A 23,401-nucleotide genomic window follows, 5' to 3' on the forward strand; every position below is an offset into this window, starting at 1 on the left:
ATCTCCATGATCGGGACTGATGTCCCTGTCACAGCTGCCAGTGATCAGCTTTTTTTTTTCTCCTCACGCTGTCAGCGCGAGGAGAAAAAATAGCCGATTACCGGCTCTGTTGACATCACATGATCAGCTGTCATTGGCAGACAGCTGATCATGTGGTAAGGGGTCGGGACTGACCGCTCGGGCACGCCACTACGTCAACAGACGTAGTCCCGGCAAAGCAGGTCCGCGCTGTAGCCGTCATTCGGCTATAGCGTGGATCAGAACTGGATAAACTGACATCCAGAGGAGAACGATCTCCACTGCAAATGCCGGAGAATGGAGCAGTGAAAAATTTTCACTGCTTCATAAAAACGGACACCAAAGTGTTTCTACTCTGCATGGAGGAGCAACAGGGACACATTTGGACAGCAGCATTGTCAGTTTGGGTAGAGGGTAGTGTTAGATTAGCAGATTTAGATGGATTTGACTAACAAATTAGAAACTGAATGCCAGTTTACACTTTGTAAGCAGTTACAGCAACAGTTGTTTTCCCTTTTGGGATAAAGGTTTTACATAAATAAAAAGTTGATCATTGTAAGCATAGCTTATTTGGTTTGTCTCAACCCTCTCTCTATAAAACAGACTTACTGGCAGGATCAACAGGTGATTATAAAGAGAAAAAACACAAGATAAAGAAAACCAGTTCAGCCACCTAATTTAGGGATTGGTAAGCTGTAATGTATTAAATGTTTGCTTTATGGGCTTATACTGTATATGCTTTAAATTCAACTTGGGCTACAACATCTTTTACAAAATAGACCAAATTTTACTAACTTTTCCTAAATCTAATTAGAATGATATAATTGATTATTAACCGCTTCCCGACTGCTTCACGCAGATATACTGTGGCAGAAGGGCACGTACAGGCAGATTAACGTACCTGTACGTTGCCCTTTAAGAGGCGGCTTGCGGGTGCACAAGCCCGCTGGGAGCTCCGTGACCGCGGGTCCTGCGGACTCGATGTCTGCCGGGATACCCGCGATCGTCTCACGGTGAGGAAGAACGGGGGGGGGATGCTAATGTAAACAAGCATCTCCCCGTTCCGCCTAGTGACACTGTCACTGATCACTGCTCCCTGTAATCGGGAGCGGTGATAAGTGATGTGTCACACATAGCCCCTCCCCCCCAACAGTTAGAATCACTCCCTAGGACAAACTTAACCCCTACAGCACCACCCAGTGGTTAACCCCTTCACTGCCAGTGACATTTTTACAGTAATCAATGCAATTTTTTAGCATTGATCGCTGTATTAATGCCAGTGGTCCCAAAAATGTGTCAAAATTGTCCGATGTGTCCGCCATAATGTCGCAGTCACGATAAAAATCGCCGATCACCGCCATTACTAGTAAAAAAAAATTAATAAAAATGCCATAAAACTATCCCCTATTTTGTAAACACTATAACTTTTGCGCAAACCAATCAATAAACACTTATTGCGATTTTTTTACCAAAAATATGTTTACCAATAACACGTATCAGCCTAAACTGAGGGAAAAATGTTTTTTTTTTTTAAATATTTTTTGGGGATATTTATTATAGCAAAAAGTAAAAAATAGCTTTTTTTTCAAAATTGTCGCTCTTTTTTTGTTTATAGTGCAAAAGATAAAAACCGCAGAGGTGATCAACTACCACCAAAAGAAAACTCTATTTGTGGGGAAAAAAAAGGACGTCAATTTTGTTTGGAAGCAACGTCGCACGACCACACAATTGTCAGTTAAAGCGACGCAGTGCCGAATCTCAAAAAGTGCTCTGGTCTTTGGCCAGCCAAATGGTCCGGGGCTTAAGTGGTTAATCTTTTCATAGCTTTTGTGACATTATAAATATACTCTTGGGGTGACCCTTTATACTGCAATCCCTTTACAATGTAATTTAAATTTACCGAAACAATGTAATAGCAGGACAAAAATAAACGATCCAATTGAAGAGGCCCTTGCATTACAAAGTTGTTGGTAGATCCAAAAGGAGATGAAGCAATCAGATTGTATAGTGTACAAGCAGCTTAAAAGTTCCTTTTGATGTGCAATCTCATCAGTCAACGACTTTGTGTCACAAGTCTCTATACTACTGTTCACACAGATGTAAAGCTTAGCACTGTATAAACAAAATGACTTGGGACAAAACAGATAGAAAATTAAACTCACGAGATTAAAACTGTCATGACACAGACAAAAAGTTTTCTGTTTCCCGTCAGTACCTCAACATGTGATGTACTCATGTAAAGAAACCAAAGCTTGACATATTGGAGTTTCATTACTCTGCAATTATCATCTGATCCTAGGAACATTTCATATACCTGCTAAGGTTTTAGTTCACCTATCAACTAAAAGGTGTACTTTAAGCAAGATTAATGTATCTGTAGGTGACAGCAGACAACTCCAGGTCCCTGCAGGTCAGTCGAGCTTTGACATACAAATTTTGACAATAACCCACGGTACAGAGGCTGGACACATCCCCTCTTACTGCTTCATCATTGCTGCCAAGCTGCTTCACCGGCCAGTGAAGTGATACAAGAAGCAGGAGGAAGCATGTCAGTCACAGGAGAGAGTTACATTTGCATATCCTAGAGCGTGGTCTCCAAACTTTCTAAACAAAGGGCCATTTTATTGTCCTCTAAAACATGTAGGAGGGCCAGGCTGTGGCCAGCGGGAGTGGAAATTTTCCCCGCATCTGTTGGAGTAAACATCACATGTGGTATTGGGTGGAGGAATAGTGCCCCATTGTTGATGTCATTGGGAGATATGGTGCCCTATTGTGGATGTCAGTTGGCAAAATAGTGTCTCATATATCAGTGGGAGAATAGTGCCCCAAGGGCCGTATATAAGCAAGCAGAGGGCCATACCCAGCCCCCGGGCCGCAGTTTGAAGACCACTGCCTTAGAGCAGTGGTCATCAACTCCTGTCCTCAGGGCTCACTAACAGGCCAGGTTTTATGTATTACCATAGGAAGATGCAGACTAGAATACTGCAATCACTGAGCAGCAAATGATATCACCTGTGATGTATTTCAGTTATCTTGCAAACCTGGCCTGTTAGTGGGCCCTGAGGACAGGGTTGATGACCACTGCCTTCAACAGGAAAACTGGACTCAGGCAACCTAGAATTATCTGTCATTATAAACCCACGTTTTATTTTTAAATGTGATCTTCTGAAAGACCATGATTTCGAAACATGCTACATTAACCACTTCCCGTCCGGTGTCGTACCCATACGTTGCTGGACTTTTGGTGATTATACCGGGATTATGCCTGCAGGCATCACCCCGGTACCGTTTTTTAGAGCCGGCGATTGGCTCTCTTGTAATAGCAATCAGAACAGCTAACCAACCACTCGATTGTTATTACAAGCGGCGGGAGGGGATGACCCACCCCCCCGCGGCCCTGCTGTCCCACCGGGAGACCTGAGTGACCAGCTGGGCATGTCCATCAGCTGGCCTGACAACCAAGCAAAGCTAGGATTGGCTTTGATCAGCTGTTAGTAACAGTAACATGACATCAGTTCTGGTTTACTCAGAAACCATTGGTGCCATTTTTTAAAAATCTAAAGCATTCAAAAACACCGTGTTTTGAATGCCTTTAAGTACCTATTCTAGCACTCCTCTCATACATGTAAAAATCATATTTTTTTTTGTTAGAAAATTACTCAGAACCTCCAAACATTATATATGTTTTTTAGCAGAGACCCTAGGGAATAAATGGCGGTTGTTGCAACTTTTTTTCACACGGTATGTGCGCAGAATTATTTTTTTTTTAATTCATGAAAAACACTAAAGTTAGCCTGATTTTTTTTGTATAAAAGGGAAAGATGATGTTACCTTGAGTAAACAGATAAACAGATACCCAACATGCTTTAAAATTGTGCAGTCGTGGAATGGCGCCAAACTTTGGTACATTAAAAATCTCCATATGTGACACTCCAAAGGCAACGCTTTTATCGGTTACCTGTTTAGAGTTACAAATGAGGTCTTTGGTTAGAATTATTGCTCCCGCTCTAACGTTCACGGCGATGCCTCACCATGTGTGGTTTGAATGCTGGTTATATATGCAGGTGTGACGTACGTATGCATCCGCTTCTGCGTGCGAGACAAAACCAGAAAAATTAAAAATAAATTTTTTTATCAATTCTATTCCTATTTCAAGGAATGTAAACATCCCTTGTAATAGGAATAGTGCATGACAGGTCTTCTTTACAAAGAGATCTGGGGTGGGGGGGGGGGATACTAGTACATTATGGCTTAAACCTGCAGAGGGGCACTTTTTTTTTTTTTACTTTATGAAGAGACTTTACTACCACTTTAAAAATACTCCTCCTCCTAATATCTGTTTGCTAACAAAGATGTGTATACTTACCTATTTTCAGCCCACACCAGTCTGGCTATGTGATCTCCCTTCTCTGTGTCAGCCAGTAGCCAACTGTAGAGTAGGGGAAAGATCGTTTGACGGCAGCTGTTAAAACCTGGAGCAGTCACATAAGCGTTGATAGCCTATCTGTTGTCGGCGGTCTCTCCTCTCCCCTGTAGTCACTGCTGACTGACACAGGGGTGCCAGATCACATGACCAGACTAGAGTGGCATGAAACTAGGTAAGTATATACATCTTTCTTACACAGGTTAGCGAGCATAGGTGTTAGAAGGCGAAAGGGAGTATTTTTTTAGATTAGCTAGGGTTAAAACAGGAATTCTACTTTAAAGGGGTTGTAAAGTCTCATGGTATTTCACCTTAATGCATTCCATGCATTAAGGTGAAAAATCTTCTGCTGCCCCCCAGACCCCCCCTTTTTCTTACCTGAACCCAATAGTTCCAGCAACGAGCACAAGCCCAACGACTCCAGCCGCTGTCTGGGGTCCTCATTGGATAGAATGATAGCAGAAGGAGCCATTGGCTCCCGCTGCTGTCATTCAAATCCAGTGACGTGGGAGCTAGGGGCGGCTCCGAGTCCTGCTGTCTGTGTCAAATGACGTAGCAGCGGGACTTATGAGCGCGACTGCACGGGTGCCCCCATGGAAAGTTGCTCTCCATGGGGGCACCCGATGAAGAGGAGGAGCCAGGAGTGCCGCCAGGGCACCCCAGGAAAGAAGGCTCGGGGCTGCTCTGTACAAAACCCTTGTACAGAGCAGGTAGGTATGATAAGTTTGTTATAAAAAATAAAAACAAACACACACCTTTACAATCACTTTAAGTTAAGCATTAAAGTGCATCACTTAAACTACAAACTCTCTGCACTGAACAATGGCTTGCATGGTACACAAACACTCTGCTACTTTTAAATTATGGGATAACATCAGCCAAACCAATCCTTTAACATCAAAGACTTTCCAAAATTATCAAAGTGTAAATGAGACATAAAGAGAAGCGCAAGGCAGACAGACTGCAGTATCCTACAATAAAATGAATAGACAGAAGGCCCCTGTGCGTAACAAAACCTTTCTCAGAGGGAAACCAACATGTCAAACATAACTTAGTTCTGAGTAGTTTAGAACAGTCATATATAGACAACTTCAGGTTCTTTTATACATGCTGAAGACTAAGATAATATAGTTGCTGATGACTTATAACGCACACAACATTCAGGTTATTAGGAAGACATTGCCATGAAGTAGCCTAAGTAGATCTGGTTACTAAACTAATATGGAGCATTTGCTTTATAGGAAGACCATGTTAAAAACTTACCTGAGAAGAATGCTGCCCTTTATATTAAGCGTTGTGACTCCTACTACGTTATATGAAACCAATCCAATAAGCTAATCTTTTCATCTGCCTGGCAAGGATGGAAGGCTTAAAGAGGTCTTGCAAGAGCTGAAACCTGAAGCTGAGATATTCTCATCCCGTTCTTTCTGCACAGAGCGCAATACTCTTTTCCAGCTTACAACAGTCTATTCTTACTATTCCATTTATATGAACTAAAAAGGGGGAGTTTGGAACTTTAAATGAGACATATGGGTGGCACGTCTCCATCCCTAAATCTACGAAAAGAGAGGGGGGGGGGGGGTTCTGGGAAACATGACTGGATGAACTTTTAAAAACACAATAACATTACTCTGTATGGAGCTTGAATGATTGTGTTATAGGAGACTAGGGTCATGTCTGCTGGGAGAGATAGGATTTTATCAAATAATAGGAAAAGAACAGGGATAACCCAGGCCTTCAAATTACAGCTTCATAGGGAGACCATCTGAAATGTACTAAATAGGGGATGAGCATGAAAGGTGAACAGAGGCTTATTAGACGGCCATTTCCCCATGTACAGTCAGCTTAAAAAACAATCACCTAGTCTGATGTTATGCAAATTATAACTTATTTAACTTTCAGTTCAAGTTCAAGTTGCTTTCATTCAGCAAAGCTGCACTCATAATTTAAATAAACTGCGTATAAATAGGATTCAAACAAAGAAAGATCAGAAAAAGTGATTGTAAGGGTTTTTTTTTTTTAAAAATAACAAAACATATCATACTTACCTCCACTGTGCAGCTCATTTTGCACATAGTGGCCCCGAACCTCGTCTTCTGGGGTCCCCCGGCGGGTCTTGCGGCTCCTCCTCACATCAGATAGCTCCCTAGGAGAAGCTCTCTCCTGTGGGGGGGGGTTTGGTATTACCTTGCGGGCGCACTCCCGAGTCCAGCATTCGGCATCCATAGCTGCAGAATGTATGACTCAGCCCATCCCCCGCGTCATTGGATTTGATTGACAGCAGTGGGTGCCAATGGCTGCGCTGCTATCAATCTATCCAATAAAGAGCCAAGAACCCCAGGCAGAGAGACAGCGCGCCCCCGCCGGGTCGAGTTCCAGGGCTCAGGTAAGTAAAACAGGGGGGGCTGGGGGGCCAGTCACTGCCAATTGTTTTTTGCAAAGGATGCATTAAGGTGAAGAAACATGAAGGTTTACAACCCCTTTAAAATGTAGCTTACCCCTAAATCTAATATGTGTCTGTGTTACCATGTACTTGTATGAAAAATATTCTGTTCTCTATTCATTGCTTTCACCTGCTGACATGCCCCCCTGCAGAGCTCCTCACTATGAAGAGCAGTGTACCGCTGTTCCCTGTCTCCTGCTGACACAAACTCCTGCACATCACTTCATTAGGAAGATCAGTGTACTGCTGTTTCTCTGCCTCCTGACACACCTCCATGCCCAGCTTGTGACAGTGTCTGCATTTTACACTGCAATGTATCCAGTGGGGAAAGTTATTATTTGATTCCCTGCAGATTTTGTAAGTTTGCCCACTTACCAAGAAATTAAAGCGGAGCTGCACCTTTCGGGGGGGGGGGGGGAGCAAATACCTGTCTAACACAGGTATTTGCTCCCACTTCCAGGAAAAAGATTGCCGCGGAATCCGTGGCGATCTACGCCATGTCCGGCCCCTCCTCTGAACCCTCCACTGTCTTCTGGGAGACACACAGGTCCCAGAAGACAGCAGGGACCATTTAGAACACGCAGCACGACTCGCGAATGCGCAGTAAGGAATTCCTTATTCTCTTACTGAAGATGCCGGCGCCTGCACCCGGAGCCGAGGGACAGGTCGGCTTCGGGTTGAGACATCGCGGGCAGCCTGGACAGGTAAGTGTCCTTATTTTAAAAGTCAGCAGCTGCAGTACTTGTAGCTGCTGACTTTTAATTTATTTTTTTTCCGGCGGAACTCCGCTTTAAGAGTCTATAATTTTTATCATAGGTGTATTTTAAAATGATAGAGACAGAATATCTACCAAAAATCCAGAAAAAACACAAAATACAAAATGTTATAAATGGAGTTGCAGTTCAGTGAGTAAAATAAGCATTTGATCCCCAAGCTTAGTACTTGGTGGAGAAACTCTTGTTGGCAAGCATAGGAGGTTTCTTGTAGTTGGTTACCAGGTTTGCACACATCTCAGGAGGCATTTTGGTCGACTCTTCTTTACAGATCTTCTCTAAATCCTTAAGGTTTCTTGGCTGTTGGCAACTTGAAGTTTAAGCTCCCTCCATAAATTTTCTATAGTATTAAGGTCTGGAGACTGGCTAGGCTACTCCATGACCTTAATGTGCTTCTTCTTGAGCCATTCCTTTGTTTCCTTGGCAGTATGTTTTGGGTCATTGCCAAACTGGAAGACCCATCCACAGTGTTCTCGCTGAGGGAAGAAGGTTCTCATACAAGATTTTACAATACAAGGCCCCGTCCATTGGCCCCTCAATTCGGCAAAGTCGGCCTGTACCCTTAGAGAAACAGCCCCAAAGCATAATGTTTCCACCTCGGTGCTCAGCTGTAGGGATGGTGTTCTTAAGGTCATAGTCAGCATTTTTCTTCCTCAAAACACGACGAGTCGAGTTAATGCCAAAGAGCTCAATTTTGTTCTGATGCAAGTATAGACCGATAGGTCTCTTTGGATCTGGTAAACAGACAATTTTGCCTGATCTATTCAAGCACTGGATGTTGCACTTAAGGACTTTTTACACTTTATCACTATGGACTTTATTGTTTACATGATTATTATTCATTATATTTGAAGGTCGATTCACATATTTAGATTTAGATAGCGCAACACATTTTTCTATATTGAAAACAAATATTAATAATAATAGTATATATAAACCAGACAGGTAGACGTATACTATAAACAGCGCTAAATGTTGAGCAAAGATAAATATAAATCATGCGGCCAACTACGCACAAAAGTATTCAAACAGAGAGGTAGAGAGTCTGTGACGTGCTCAGAAAAAAGTCCATCAGTGACAATGCAGTCGTAACTCAGTGTGCGCCTTCCACCGGTCAGCAGAATTTCACCCTGTGTTGACACTCTCCCCCTAGGGGATCGAACTCACCAGATCTGTTAATTTTAAAAGCATCCAAGAACAAAAGCAAAGGATCTTCTCAGCACCACTCTCTCAGTACCACTCCTGGGGGTTCAGGAGGGAGGTCACGACTCCAAACAGATGAATGCCAAAAAGAGAAAATTGTGTGCACATAGCGTAATTCTGTTTATTAAATTGTACCCCACAATCTTCATAAAAAACCCCTCATTCTAAATACGTACACAATAAAAACAGTTAAACAAGCAAAAACGTAAATGGGTAGCGTGTCACCATTCTGGAAGCCGGCCGGTTCGATATCCAGGGAAACAGTTCACTTCCTGGTTGTGGATCAGGCCGAGGTGGAACGCATACCTCACTTCCGGCGTCGTGTAAGCCACACCCTGACGCGTTTCGTCATATCCTGACTTCGACAGAGGGCGCCCTCTGTCGAAGTCAGGATATGACGAAACGCGTCAGGGTGTGGCTTACACGACGCCGGAAGTGAGGTATGCGTTCCACCTCGGCCTGATCCACAACCAGGAAGTGAACTGTTTCCCTGGATATCGAACCGGCCGGCTTCCAGAACGGTGACACGCTACCCATTTACGTTTTTGCTTGTTTAACTGTTTTTATTGTGTACGTATTTAGAATGAGGGGTTTTTTATGAAGATTGTGGGGTACAATTTAATAAACAGAATTACGCTATGTGCACACAATTTTCTCTTTTTGGCATTCATCTGTTTGGAGTCGTGACCTCCCTCCTGAACCCCCAGGAGTGGTACTGAGAGAGTGGTGCTGAGAAGATCCTTTGCTTTTGTTCTTGGATGCTTTTAAAATTAACAGATCTGGTGAGTTCGATCCCCTAGGGGGAGAGTGTCAACACAGGGTGAAATTCTGCTGACCGGTGGAAGGCGCACACTGAGTTACGACTGCATTGTCACTGATGGACTTTTTTCTGAGCACGTCACAGACTCTCTACCTCTCTGTTTGAATACTTTTGTGCGTAGTTGGCCGCATGATTTATATTTATCTTTGCTCAACATTTAGCGCTGTTTATAGTATACGTCTACCTGTCTGGTTTATATATACTATTATTATTAATATTTGTTTTCAATCTTATGATTTTTTAAAACGGCTGCTGTTTTTTAAATCACTCTGTATAGATACTGAGTGTTATTATCTCCCCCAGTCTTTAGTTGTGCTCTCTCTTGACATCAATTAATTTATTTGGCGCTGAGTGGTGTGCTGCAGGCCCGAGCAGACCTTACCTTGACATTTTTCTATATATTTTTGAATGTTGCTGTGTACAATTTTGTGAGTGCTGCTGTTTATCATTTATTATTCATTAATTTTATTCTAATTGTATTCACATACACCAACGCATTATATATTTTTTATCTAAAGTTAAAAACAGAAAATGTCCCAAAGTGAGGGGAATTCCCCTCTTAGACAGTTCTGCCCACAACAGGCATCTACATTGGAAGATTTTCCTGCATCTTTTGTTCTGGTGGCAACTCTAACATTTTGTATTCAGTGACAATAGTTATTGGGACAAACAGACAGATGTATCGGGTCACAGGCAGCAATTTAAACCATAACCCTTGGTATAAGCCTTCCCTACCTCATCCAAAACAAAAAAAGGAGGTACATTTAACCATGTTGCACTGTCACATATGTGATAAGATGCCTTTCCAATTGATATGTAAAGGCAAATAGTCCACCAAAATGAAAATATAAAATTAAAATAAATGAAATATTAGTCCAGAAAGCCAGCAAAAGTCCTTAAAGTAAAGAAAAAGGGTTTTAAATCTTCAACAGGTGCAACACTCAGTGCTACCCAAAGGATAGACAGGGCAAATATATCCTCTTACCAGATATTTAGACCTTTCAAGGTCTCTATGTTCATCAGTGAGTAATTACCCCTCACTTCGGGTATAAGCTGTTCATGGACACAAATGATGCAAATCACCACATATTATGTTCTTTGGGGAACCTCAAACCCGGTCATACGATATGCCAAATAGAAGAGGAAACAAACTCATTGCGCAGCGTTCATTAAAAGCACATGAGTTTAATAAAAGAGTCTACTTACAGCAGAAAATGTTTAACAGGCATATTGGAAACAAGCATTCGTCCAACACCATCCATGAGTACCACCGCTATTCATTGCCTGCGCAATGAGTTTGTGTAACGCCTGCACACCTCGGGTCCGCCATGACCATATCCCTGCACTGTGTGATCCATTTGTTCAGCTTGCTGTAGTTTGAAGTTATATTCTGTTTGCTGGCTTGGATTTTGTAGAATGTGAGTTGATAAGTTGAAGAGTGATAGTGTTTACAATAAATTGGTTATACTGTTTTACACTATTGGAGCACTTTATTATTTTACATGTGGAGCGATTCCTACACACACTGGTGGATATCGATTTGCTGATTTAACCCTTTCTATGTGGTTATAAAAGCGCTTTAGCCTTGCACGCAAGTGTAGACATTTGGAGTTGGTGAGTGCATTTCCTAAGGCAGTGGGTTCACTGAACACTTTGGTGTGGTGGAAGAAATCAAGAAGACACAATTTGTCAAGGACTTTCTTTATGCTTCAAGATATGGACATTTTGTTTGTTTCATGCACTCACAAATGTCACAGGGTGTTTAAATTAAACAATTTTTTGCACCAGATTTTTTATACACTAGAGTGGTTTCAGTATTGTTTAAATCGGACAGTTCTATCTGAGAAAGCGCCACTGTTTTTTTTCCGTTTTTTTTTTCAGCATTTTGATCTATTATAAGGATAAAACACTGTTTTACAATAGAAGATAACCCTTCCCTCATCAGCATCCATTAAAAACTGAGCTATCATTTGTTGATGGTCTTGTTCGTTCATTAATTATGAGCAAGGTGGAGGGCATTACTCCTAGGATTTCACTATGTGACAGGAACTAGATAAGCCTTTTTCAACTACTGTGCTTACACAACCTGGGTTGCTTTTAGGTTTCCTCTGGGGTGCCTTGGCAAAATGTCTAAAAATTGCCCAAAAATTGTATACAAGACAGGAGGTGGATGAATCCTGCCTTTTAGTTACACAAAGCCACAGGTTTTCATTGTGCACCATTACAACCTTCCAGCTACCAGCATCCTAACAACCAATGACGTCATCGGTTGAAGAGGAGAACATCGGGTGTTCTACATGTGTGGATGTTGCTTCATTACGTAAAACTATTTCAGTTCTTAGAATTTTAGAATAGGGTGTCTCAAGATTGTCCATAATTTTAAAGGGTTCCTTGACTAAAAAAAAAAAGTTTGAAAAACACTGCACTAGATAGTCTTCAAATAAACAAAACTTTTAGAATAAAGCCACCATTTATTATTACCAAAGGACCCACCAACACATTATCAACAAACCCAACATCTACTAAAATCTTAAAAAAATATATTAAATTTCCTTCCATGCTTTAAATTCAAAGTAAGGGTCTGTTCACAGTTGTGTGAAGCAAGCACACAGCAGTGCCACTGAGAGTTATTGTTCTGTTTTGGTGTGGTGCGATTAAAAAATAAAAAGGGTTGTGTACTTCATTGATGCGATTTAGACATGATAGGCAACTCATTCAAATGAATGGGCTGCTCTACTTCAAGGTGTGTAATCATGAACAGCAACACAGGATATGAACCCAGCCTGATACTTGCTTTAGAATCAGGACTATATTTATAAGCTCATGGTGACCTAGACACATGGTATAAATAATATCTCTTAAAGGTTTATCTCAAATATAAAACATATCAAAAGGAAACAAACAATGCTTTTCAAAACCTGAGCAGCAGCTATGGCCATGCAGCCATATCTTCTTTCCAGTGACAGTTATTCTCTGGGTATGCAGAGCAAGGTGACAGTGTCTTTGAAAGGCCCCCCTGACAACCATACTCTCATCTTACTGGTGCTGCCTCACAGCTTTAGTGAGAATACCCTGCACTTCCAGACAGGGCACCGGTTATAAATTATGGGGCCCCATATAGACTACCTAATAGGGACCCCCTGCCCCCTCCTGAAAATATAAACATTTTATTTTTGCTAAAAATACAATAAAATCATTAGTGGATACCAACACAAGATAACTTACAAAAATCCTGCTAAATCTAAAAGATAAAACTGTATTAAGTTAATAAAGCTATGTGTGTGAGAATGATGTCTGGGGGCGCATTCACATGGGCGCTGTGGTCTGTACAGTGTGAATCAGCAGCTTCAGAGGCTGTACAGAGGCTTCATGTTCATTCACAAAGGGAAGTATAATAAATAAATATAGTTTACTATATTTATGAACACATTGATTGGTTGGTACCGGGGGCGGGGTCTCACAGGATGCCTGGGCAGGAGGATGTGATCTGGGGGGCATTTACTGAAACCAATCCACTGTAGTTCCCCCTTGCTACAGCTGAAAGCTGACGGAAAGGAGAGGAGAAACCAGCTTTCAGGTGCTGCAGGGAGTAACTACAAAGGATTGGTTCCAGTGAATACCCCTCCCACTCCCCACACCTATCACCCCCTCCAGTCCAGGATTCCCTTCCCACTGACTGTCATCTGCCTGGGCCCCCCTGTTGAACTGATGGAGCTCTGGCCCCATGCAGGAGAGCCAGCAGTTACCCCCCCTTTATCAGCGGCCCTGTTTCCAGGTATGAAAACATAAGATCCTGCTGTCCCTGGGCCTAGCAGCTATTTGCTAGGCCTAAGGACATATGTGACATCACAGCTATGACTGAACAAACAGGCATGTTCAAATCTGAATATTAGGTTGAAAAAAAAAAAAAAAAAAAAATAGTATTGTGAATATCCAACATTGCATAGCTATCATTAACATTGAAAAACTGAACATTTTCATAGCTCATAAGGCATGATCATTTTCATTACATCAAAATAATATTGACTCAATTTGTGTCAAATGGCACAAAACCATCTTTTACGTAGACTGTTTAATTCAAAATCAACATATACAGAACACAATACTCCACACTTAAGGTTCAGCTGCCCAAGAAATAACTGGATGGTAACCAAGTCAGATCCTGGACAGAGTCTAAAGCTAGTCTACTTGTGTACAGTTTCAGCTTTTCAAAAACAGAGTGGGTTTTACTATTTGGATTCACTATGTGGAACACTGAGTTTCCACCTCCTTTCTTGTTTACACACTTGTAAATTGTTCTTTCCTACGTGACTGCATATTAGGTAAACGTGAGCCTTTGCAAACCCAAGCACCATGACCTTTTATTCCCAAGAACTCAGCTAATCAAACATATATAAAAATCTACAACAACTGTACACCCTCATGCACATGGGCGTACTGGGGCATACAACGTAAAGGACGGTTGTATTTCAGTATCTGGGAGCCACAGCTATTGCATACAATGGTCTGTACAAATAAATTACAAGATAGGGTTGTATGTGGCTATATGCAGCTCCAAGCGTACATTTGCACACATATATGGACCTAAAACCCCTGGATGCACACTGGCTGCATCCAGGGGCCTAAATCTGTATGTAGAGTTACGCTTGGAGCTGCGTATACCCAGATACAACCGTATCCTATAGTTTAATTGTACAGACAGCTGTAAGTAACACCCGTGGCTTCTGGGCACTGAAATACAGCCACATTTTTCATTATATGCACCAATAAACTGCGCATCAGCCTTTAGTGCCAGTTCACACTGCTGCGCTGTGAATTTGTTCTTTTTTGTCCTGTGTGAGGTGCGATTTTACTGCGAATTTACCGCAAATTTCAGGAGTTGGTTATAGCTGCGATTGATGTTCTAGCCAATGGAATCATAATGTAAAAAAAAAAAAAAAAAAAGAGAAGGTGTTAACTTCCTGTGTACTTCCTGGTTTTTGTGGAGAGTAGTGTGGTGGAATTCGCAAATATCTGAACCAACAATGCGATTCCAGAACGATTTACATTGATGTCTATGGAGGCTAAATTCGCAACGCTGTAAACTCGCACAAGACCCTTTTTTTTAATCGCATTGCATTTGTAGGGGAATCGCAACGCATGTATGTGAACGACGGTCATTGAAAACAATGAATTTATGGATGAAATGCAAATTTAGAATGTTTTTGACGCATCAAATTCGTTATGAACTCGCATCAGTGTGAACCGGCACTTAAATAGGCATTAAGTCCTTATTTTTAGACTTAGGTCTTATATTTTCTTAAAACGTTTCTAAAGCCAAGGTATTTAGTTTGGGATAGAATGGTGAGAGATAACAACTCCTGTCTAGTTTTTATTGTTGCCTTTGTTCCCTTTGATGAGATTCACTGTTGTCACAAAAACTGAAAGGGAAATTTGGAGTCCTCATCAGAACCACCATAGAAGGTAAATCTTATAATGGGGAAATGTGTTGTGGTGACAGCTGAGAGGGTATTTATTTTAAATTGGAGATATTTTCCTCACTTCCTATCTACAGGACAGGAAGTGAACTGAAAAAAAAAAAAAAAAAAAGAGACCTGACGCACTTAAATCATTCCCTGTTCTAATTAAAATTAAAACACTTTAAATTCCAGTTTAAAGATAAATCCACTTGTTTGTTCAACTTTGGATAGCTAACCAAAATAGGTAGTAGTACTAATAATAATTTAGCTTGAACATACAAAGTAAAATTCCAAAGCATCCATTTCCACATTGAGTGACACTTTTACAAAGAATTAGACAACTGGCGTGCCAGTGAACTAAATAGCGCTGTGCTCTAATTTTTTAAATTTATGAACTCGTAGGTGTACTTCTATTGCCAAGTTAAACTCATGAATTATTGTACACAGTCCTACAGCAAGACAAAAGATCTCAGATCAGTCCCATTTCTACACCTTTAAGTGGCCATACATGGATCAAAATTCGGCCAGTTCAAGGACAGAATTTAATACATTAATACAACAATGGCCGTTTCCGTTTATAAGAAGTCCATCTATCGACTGACTTCTTATGAATTGGCTTGTTGGCAAGTTTTCACTCGATCAGCGCATGCAGTCAATCGGGAGAAGCATAGTGTATTCTGAGGGCCGGAGATTCCCGCTGTGAGAATAAAATGACACAGCTGGGGGGGGATTCCCACGTCCACATTAAATGATGATGAGCTTGGGTATGTTCAATTGCTCCTCCAAACCCATGTGGCTGAGCCGCCCAAGTAGCGGTCACCTGTAATAAGCTAATCATCTGTGCCAGGGGCACAGCCAAATGTATATAAGTGGCATGTATGTGTGGCTGCAGGGTGGGGAATCTGTTGGCCATAAATGATTGGCCCGTTAAAGGTGATGACTTCCTGGCAGGCTTGACCATGCCCTGTTCATAAGGGCATCTGAACACACAGGTTCTATGGTAACCAATAGCCTCGGTTCACACCAGAGGCGGCACAACTTGCAGGTCGCCTCACCGAGGTGACCTGCACACGACTGCCCGGGCAACTTGCAAAACGACTTCTGTATAGAAGTCTATGCAAGTCGCCCCAAGTCGCCCCCAAAGTCGTATAGGAACCTTTTTCTAAGTTGTACTGAACGGGACGCTACTTGTCAGGCGACCTAGGTCGCCTGACAAGTCGTCCCAGTGTGAACCGAGGCTTATTGTAGTGCTATGACAATGTCAGTTGCTGGTTGCCTTCACTGACGTTGGGGGGTTGGTGGGACAGACAGACTAGGGAGCTGTCAATTATAGTGAATACCTTCACATGCAGCAGTGAGGGCATTGTGTGTCCACCTTGGCATGTGCAACAGGGGTTGCCCCCTGTTATCTCAAAGCAATGAAATCTTTCTTAAAGTGGTGGTAAACCTCAGACATGAAATATGAACAAAGCATATCCCTCTATTTCATGTACTTGTCTCAATTAGGATCACTAAGTGTAATTTCTGTATGCTGCTTCGTTCATCTGCTATCAGCATGAATTATGTCTGACAAGTTTTCCTGACACCAAGAGAAAAAAGGTGACAGGGGAGGGATTTCCAGCTGAATGACAGCCTCGGCTTTGTTCCTGTGTCCCTTCCCTTCAATCAGCTCTCAGAGCTCTCCAGAATGTAACTTCACCTCTCCTCCCGTTTTCTGACAACTCAGACAAGCTTATAAATTCAGCATTTTGAATGGATGTAGAGATGAGAAGACTGCAGACAGGTACAACTTATGTAGGAGGATTTGTTTTATCACTTTATCACCTGAGGATAGTCCCTTCACTGGGTATATGGAAGGGTTTACAACCACTTTAAATGTGGAAATAGTTACATAGTTAGTAAGGTTGAATAAAGACACCAGTCCATCCAGTTCAACCTGAGTGAGTGTGGGTGCATGTCTACAATCATCCCTATTTATTTTAAAGGTACCCATATAGCGCCGCCAATTCACGCAGCACTCCACGCATACATCGAACACCCACATTGGTCCATACCCTCAAGGAGCCCACAATCCAAGGCCCCCAACTCACATTCATATACTAGGGCCAATTTTGAACAGAAGCCAATTAACCTACCAGCATGACTTTGGAGTGTGGGAGGAAACCAGTGTACCGGGAGGAAACCAGTGTACCCGGTGGAAACCCACGCAGGCTCAGGGAGAACATGCAAACTCCAGGCAGGTAGTGTCGTGGTTGGGATTCAAACCAGCGACCCTTTTTACTGCTAGGCGAGAGTGCTACCCGCTACACCACTGTACTGCCCACACCACTGTGTTGCCCTATCATTTCAGAATAAACAATATTTCCTAAGCAAACAACTACAAGGTTATTAGATGATGTAGCAAGTTACACTGTCAGTGGCAGTACACACTAACCCAAATCATGTCAGCTTGGATGGTCTCAGACACAGAACTCCTGCAGAGGAAGCTGCACCATAACTATCCCTGGTGAGGAGATGCAGGACGGGACTGATTCCAGATCCTCTTTTTCCTTCCCGAGCCTTGTTTCACTTCTGCATTCCTTGGAGAAAGTCCTAAATGCTGTAACAGAAGAAGAACGCATAAGTCACCTCCTTCCTTTCAAAAGAGCAGCCACTGAGTAAAGCCTGTCATGCAGGACCTCATCATACATAATCTGGATCACAGAAAAGACACAGTTAGCCAGCCTTTCATTGCAGCACTCAGGTACAGTCATCACACACACACCTGTCCCAAAGACACGAGTCTTCCTTAAAGTAAAGTAAGTAAAGTAATGTAAGGTAAAAAAAACATACTGGCCCAAGCATAAAAAACAGATTTCTTGTCCATCCAGATTTGGGACAAAACCTGACTGACAGCTCCTACAGCCAGCTTATAGGACTCCGGTGACCTGTTTATGTGAGCAATACAGCCGGCAGCACCATCCACACATTCCAGATCAGCCTTTTAGCTCTATCACCCTTTATCACCAGCACACAACAGGTGAGATTATCTATGTATCTATCTATCTATCTATACACACACAGTATCTCACAAAAGTGAGTACACCCCTCACATTTTTGTAAATATTTTATTATATCTTTTCATGTGACAACACTGAATAATTTACTCTTTGCTACAATGTAAAGCAGTGAGTGTACAGCTTGTATAACAGTGTAAATTTGCTGTCCCCTCAAAATAACTCAACACACAGCTAATAATGTCTAAACGCTGGCAACAAAAGTGATTACACTCCTAAATGAAAATGTCCACATTTAGCCAATTAGTCATTTTCCCTCCCAATGTCATGTGACTCGTTACTGTTAAAAGGTCTCAGGTGTGAACGGGGAGCAGGTGTGTTAATTTGGTGTTATCGCTCTCACTCTCTCATGCTGGTCACTGGAAGTTCAACATGGCACCTCATGGTAAAGAACTCTCTGAGGATCTGAAAAAAAGAATTGTTGCTCTACATAGAGATGGCCTAGGCTATTAGAAGATTGCCAAGACCTGAAACTGAGCTGCAGCACAGTGGCCAAGACCATACAGCGGTTTAACAGACAGGTTCCACTCAGAACAGGCCTTGCCATGGTCGACCAAAGAAGTTGAGTGCACATGCTCAGCATCATATCCAGAGGTTGTCTTTGGGAAATAGACGTATGAGTGCTGCCAGCATTGCTGTAGAAGTTTAAGGGGTGGGGGGGGGGGTCAGGAAGTCACTTGCTGTCGGCTACAGAACGAGTCAGACGGGAGGTATACCTCCCTCCTCTGTCAACCTTCCAATTGCTTCTTTATCACTACCAGGTTTTTTACCTGATACATACCCCAGGACCTGGCTTGCCCTGGATGCAAGCCTACATGCACTGAGCACTTTGTAATTTTTCCATTCTGTACATCCCGTTTTTGAGTGAATTTTCCCAAGTATCACTGCGGATGTGATCCATGGATAATATTGATTCTACTAATTAATTTTAAAAAGGACTCCACCTACTGATCCTTCTTTGTATATCTCTGCAAACACTCGTGAAGACCCATCTCTGAAGGAAAGCATCCCATAGGATATACATTTCATTGATTTCAATCCCGAGTGATATACATATTTTGATTATCAATCTGGTCTAATATGATGCCACATGACAAGTCTCCTGAAGAAGCTCCAATGAGCGAAACATGTTGAGAAAAGTGGTATCTTTTGTAATATGTCACTGGATTTTATGAAAAAAAAACTTTTTTCTGTACTAAATCATGTCTCGTGATTTTTTAATAATGTTTAAATAAATACATTTTATTCAAACTATTGATGACTTGATATTTAAGATATAAACACCATTAAAGTCCCGAGGCTGGTTATTTCAAAGCCCCTTTTCTTCATTTGCTTAAATGTAAAATATGTGAAGAGCTGCAGCCTCTATCAATAAATTTACCCTAAGGTAAATCTAGAAAAATGTGAAAAAAGGGGAAGCATAGATATGGCGCTGCTCTTATTAAGAAGTAATTTGCAACCTCTAAATACTTGAGGGGTGTGTATACCACGGGTGCATATTGTGAAAAAAGTGAAAAAAGTGCAAAAAATAAGTAATGTTAAAGGATATCCTACTGTGTAAACTTCCTGATCGCTTTTTTATAATGCATACTGTTAGAAGCTATGTGCATTCAAACAAAAATAAAATGAGAAATAAAAATTATACACCAGGGTTTAAGGACAGTATATACATGTTTCAGAGCCCAGTTTCACAGCAATACTATATACCAGTCATATATGTGGTATTTTTTTGGCACAGAAATGTTACTTTCAATTGCAGATTTTGCACAGGATTGTGGATTTCACACAGGAAAAGTTAGCGCTTTTCTGTTTGTTTTTTTCATTTTTATTTCTCATTTTATTTTTGTTTGAATGCACATAGCTTCTAACAGTATGCATTATAAAAAAGCGATCGGGAAGTTTACACAGTAGGACATCCTTTACATTTCGTATTTTTTTTACTTTTTGCACTATATGCACCCATAGTATACACACCCTTCAAGTATCTAGAGGTTGCAAATTACCTCTTAACCACTTGCCGCCCGCCATATAGCAGAATGACGGCGGCAAAGTGGTTTCAATATCCTGACTGGGCGCGCACTGCGGCGATCGTTCAGACGCAAGTAGAGGAGAGCCGATTGGCTGCTCTCCTGGCAGGGGGGGTCTGTTCTGATTGTTTATCAGCACAGCCCCCCCTCGGATCCCGCCCAGGACCACCATCATACCGCCCAGGACCACCAGGATGGCCATCCACACTAGACCACCAGGTATGCCCCCCTAGACCCCCAGGGAAATACCAATCTGTGCAAAAGGCAGCTGCCAATCAATGCCCAGGCAGCTGCCAATCAGTGCCCACTCACAATGCCTACCACTGCCAGTGCCACCAGGGATGCCCATCAGTGCCGCATATCAGTGCCCATTAGTGCCACGTATCAATGCCCATCAGTGCCGCCTATCAGTGCCCATAAGTGCCCAGCAGTGCCGCCCATAAGAACCCATCTTTGCAGCCTTTCAGTGCCATCAGTGTCGCCTATCAGTGACACCCACGAGTGCCCATCAGTGCCGCCTATCAATGCCCATCAGTGCTGCATATCAGTGCCCGCTCATCGGTGCCGCCGTATCAGTGCCTGTCAGTGCTGCCTTATCAGTGCCCATCAGTGAAAGAGAAAACTTACTTATTTACAAAATTTTATAACAGAAACAAAAGCAAAACTTTTATTTTTTTTTAAATTTTCGGTATTTTTTTATTTGTTTAGCAAAAAAATAAAAACCGCAGAGGTAATCAAATACCACCAAAAGAAAGCTCTGTTTGTGGGAACAAAATTATAAAAATTTAGTTTGGGTACATTTAGTTTGGGTACAATGTTGGATCACCACGCAATTGTCATTCAAACTGCGACAGCACTGAAAGCTGATAATTGGTCTGGGCAGGAAGGTGTATAAGTGCCCTGTACTGAAGTGGTTATTAAGAGCAGTGCCATATCTATCCTTCCCCTTTTTTCACATTGTCCAACTTTCCGCCAACAAATGTTGGATGGCAGGCTAGTAATTTTTCGGGGGACAACGGTCTGTTTTCAGATTTTCCTATCGTCTGTACACAAGTCCCTCACACAAAAGTTTGCGTTTATGCAAAAGAAATTTGAACAAACACCTATTAAAAAAAAAAAGTTAATGTGCGTGAAAAGGCAGGCGTCCCAATGCCTTTGGTAATATAGATAGGGGGGTGTTAGTGGATTGGGGTATAGAGGCAGCCAGGCAGGGAGCGCTAATAGGTAACATATGTTGACTCTGCTGAGGTAGCTGTGAGGCCTAATAGGAAGCTATAGGCATGTATAATAAGAAAAGGAGATCTGTACAGAACTTTATAATAGGAACCATATATGGGGCAGCACAGTGGTATGATGTGGATATTCCTGCGCTACCACAATGGAGAAAGAACGTGGAGACTAAAAGTATGTGGACAGCTGCATACACCGAAATTGGGGACAGACTAAACCCCAAAGTAAATGGATAAGGTAAAGGGAGAGGGTGCTGCGCTAACCAGAAGTATTAACAAGCGGGTAAACAAGAGTGTGAGGAGTCCCTGAAAGGGTAGTCCGACTAATTGAGGGAATGCTGTTATAAAGATGTCATGCCGCTATTCCCATATGCATAAAAGTGCAATGGAGCAAGTATTATACTAAACAAATCTTGTGCAGTGGGTAGCATGCTCTAATAGCAGTAAGAAGGGTCGCTGGTTCGAATCCCAACCATAACCATGACCATGACATTACCTGCCTGGAGTTTGCATGTTCTCCCTGTGCCTGCGTGGGTTTCCTCCAAATACACATGCTGGTAGGTTAATTGGCTTCTGTCTAAATTGGCCCTAGTATGTATATGTATGAATGTGTGTTAGGGACCTTAGATTGTAAGCTCCTTGAGGGTAGGGACTGATGTGAATGTACAATCTTATGTAAAGAGCTGCGTAAATTGACGGTGCTATATAAGTACCTTAAATTAAAAAAATTTTTTTATATATATATATATATATATATATATATATATATATATATATATATATATACACATATACATACACACACATACATACATATATACACACACACATATATATATATATATATATATATATATATATATATATATATATATATATATATATATATATATATATATATATATATATATATATATATATATATATATATATATATATATACACACACATACACACACACACACATTTTATGTGTGTGTATGGAGAATTGGGACAAGCAGACAAGCTGTGTCTGCTTGTATGGAAAAATATACAAATATAAATAAATACATATACAGGGTGTGTGTGCAATATATATATTGCACTGTATATGTATTAATTTATATTTGTAGATTATTTTTCCATACCAGTAGACACAGCTGTCCCAATTCTCCATACACACACATATGACATTAGCTTTTTTTAGCAGTGGTCACTTTCTCAGCAATGTCATTGTCCCGACTAACCTTTACCTCAGAATAATATAGCTGTGTGCCATCATGAGACATATAAAGTGGCCACCATTCTAAGTCCGCCCTGCACAGTCATGTACACATATTGTGGGAATGACATGTGACACACATACCTGCAGCGTGGCTCTTCCATGTCAGCATTACACAGAGCAGCCTGGACACCTTCGTCGCTGTACCTGTCGCTGTCCCCGGACCTAAACCCCGAGCCCCTCCCCCAGTCCCCAACCACATCCCTCCTCCCGGAAGCGCTGACTTACCCGGATGCCAGACCTCCTCCTCCCCTTGTCAGCATGGCGTCCGCTACCATGGTAGCAGGCACTGGCCTAGGCCGCAGGAAGTATAAGAGCGGTGGGGCCGCTGATTGGCTGGAAGGCGGAAGCTGTGGAGTATTCAGAGACAGGAAAGAACGTGTGTGAGGAGAGGTAAGAGCAGCGTGTGTGGGGGGGTTTCAGTGAATTGGGGGATAGGTAACATATGTTGGCTCTGCTGAGGGAGCTGCGAGGCCTAATAGGAAGCTATGTGTGGTGATAAGAAAAGGAGACCTGTACAGAACTTTATAATGGGAATTGCCTGGCTGCTATGCTGGCTCCTTCAACATTTTCTTCGTGACTCAGTGAAGTTGGTCAATTAGACTTCTGATGATTGAGGCTCCATGCACCCTAGTGGATTTGGAAGCTCAAAAAACGCTGAATGAATCCGCTGATAATAGCGCGCGTTT

General features: G+C 41.9%; 2 protein-coding genes across 2 annotated transcripts in view; one reads left to right on the forward strand and one right to left on the reverse strand.

The window, feature by feature from the left end:
- Window positions 1-22,922, reverse strand: part of KIAA0319L (KIAA0319 like) — a 163,062-nt gene extending 140,140 nt beyond the window's left edge. The window contains exons 1-2 of the mRNA XM_073615590.1: window positions 22,797-22,922; window positions 17,574-17,738 (exon numbers count right to left, since the gene is read on the reverse strand). The gene's annotated coding sequence lies outside the window, so the exon portion shown is untranslated. The remainder of the gene's footprint in view (window positions 1-17,573; window positions 17,739-22,796) is intronic.
- Window positions 22,923-22,956: 34 nt separating this feature from the next.
- Window positions 22,957-23,401, forward strand: part of NCDN (neurochondrin) — a 47,413-nt gene continuing 46,968 nt past the window's right edge. Inside the window, exon 1 of the mRNA XM_073615591.1 lies at window positions 22,957-23,105. The gene's annotated coding sequence lies outside the window, so the exon portion shown is untranslated. The remainder of the gene's footprint in view (window positions 23,106-23,401) is intronic.

The sequence above is a fragment of the Aquarana catesbeiana genome, linkage group LG02, assembly GCF_042186555.1.
Source record: "Aquarana catesbeiana isolate 2022-GZ linkage group LG02, ASM4218655v1, whole genome shotgun sequence".
NCBI lineage: Eukaryota > Metazoa > Chordata > Amphibia > Anura > Ranidae > Aquarana > Aquarana catesbeiana.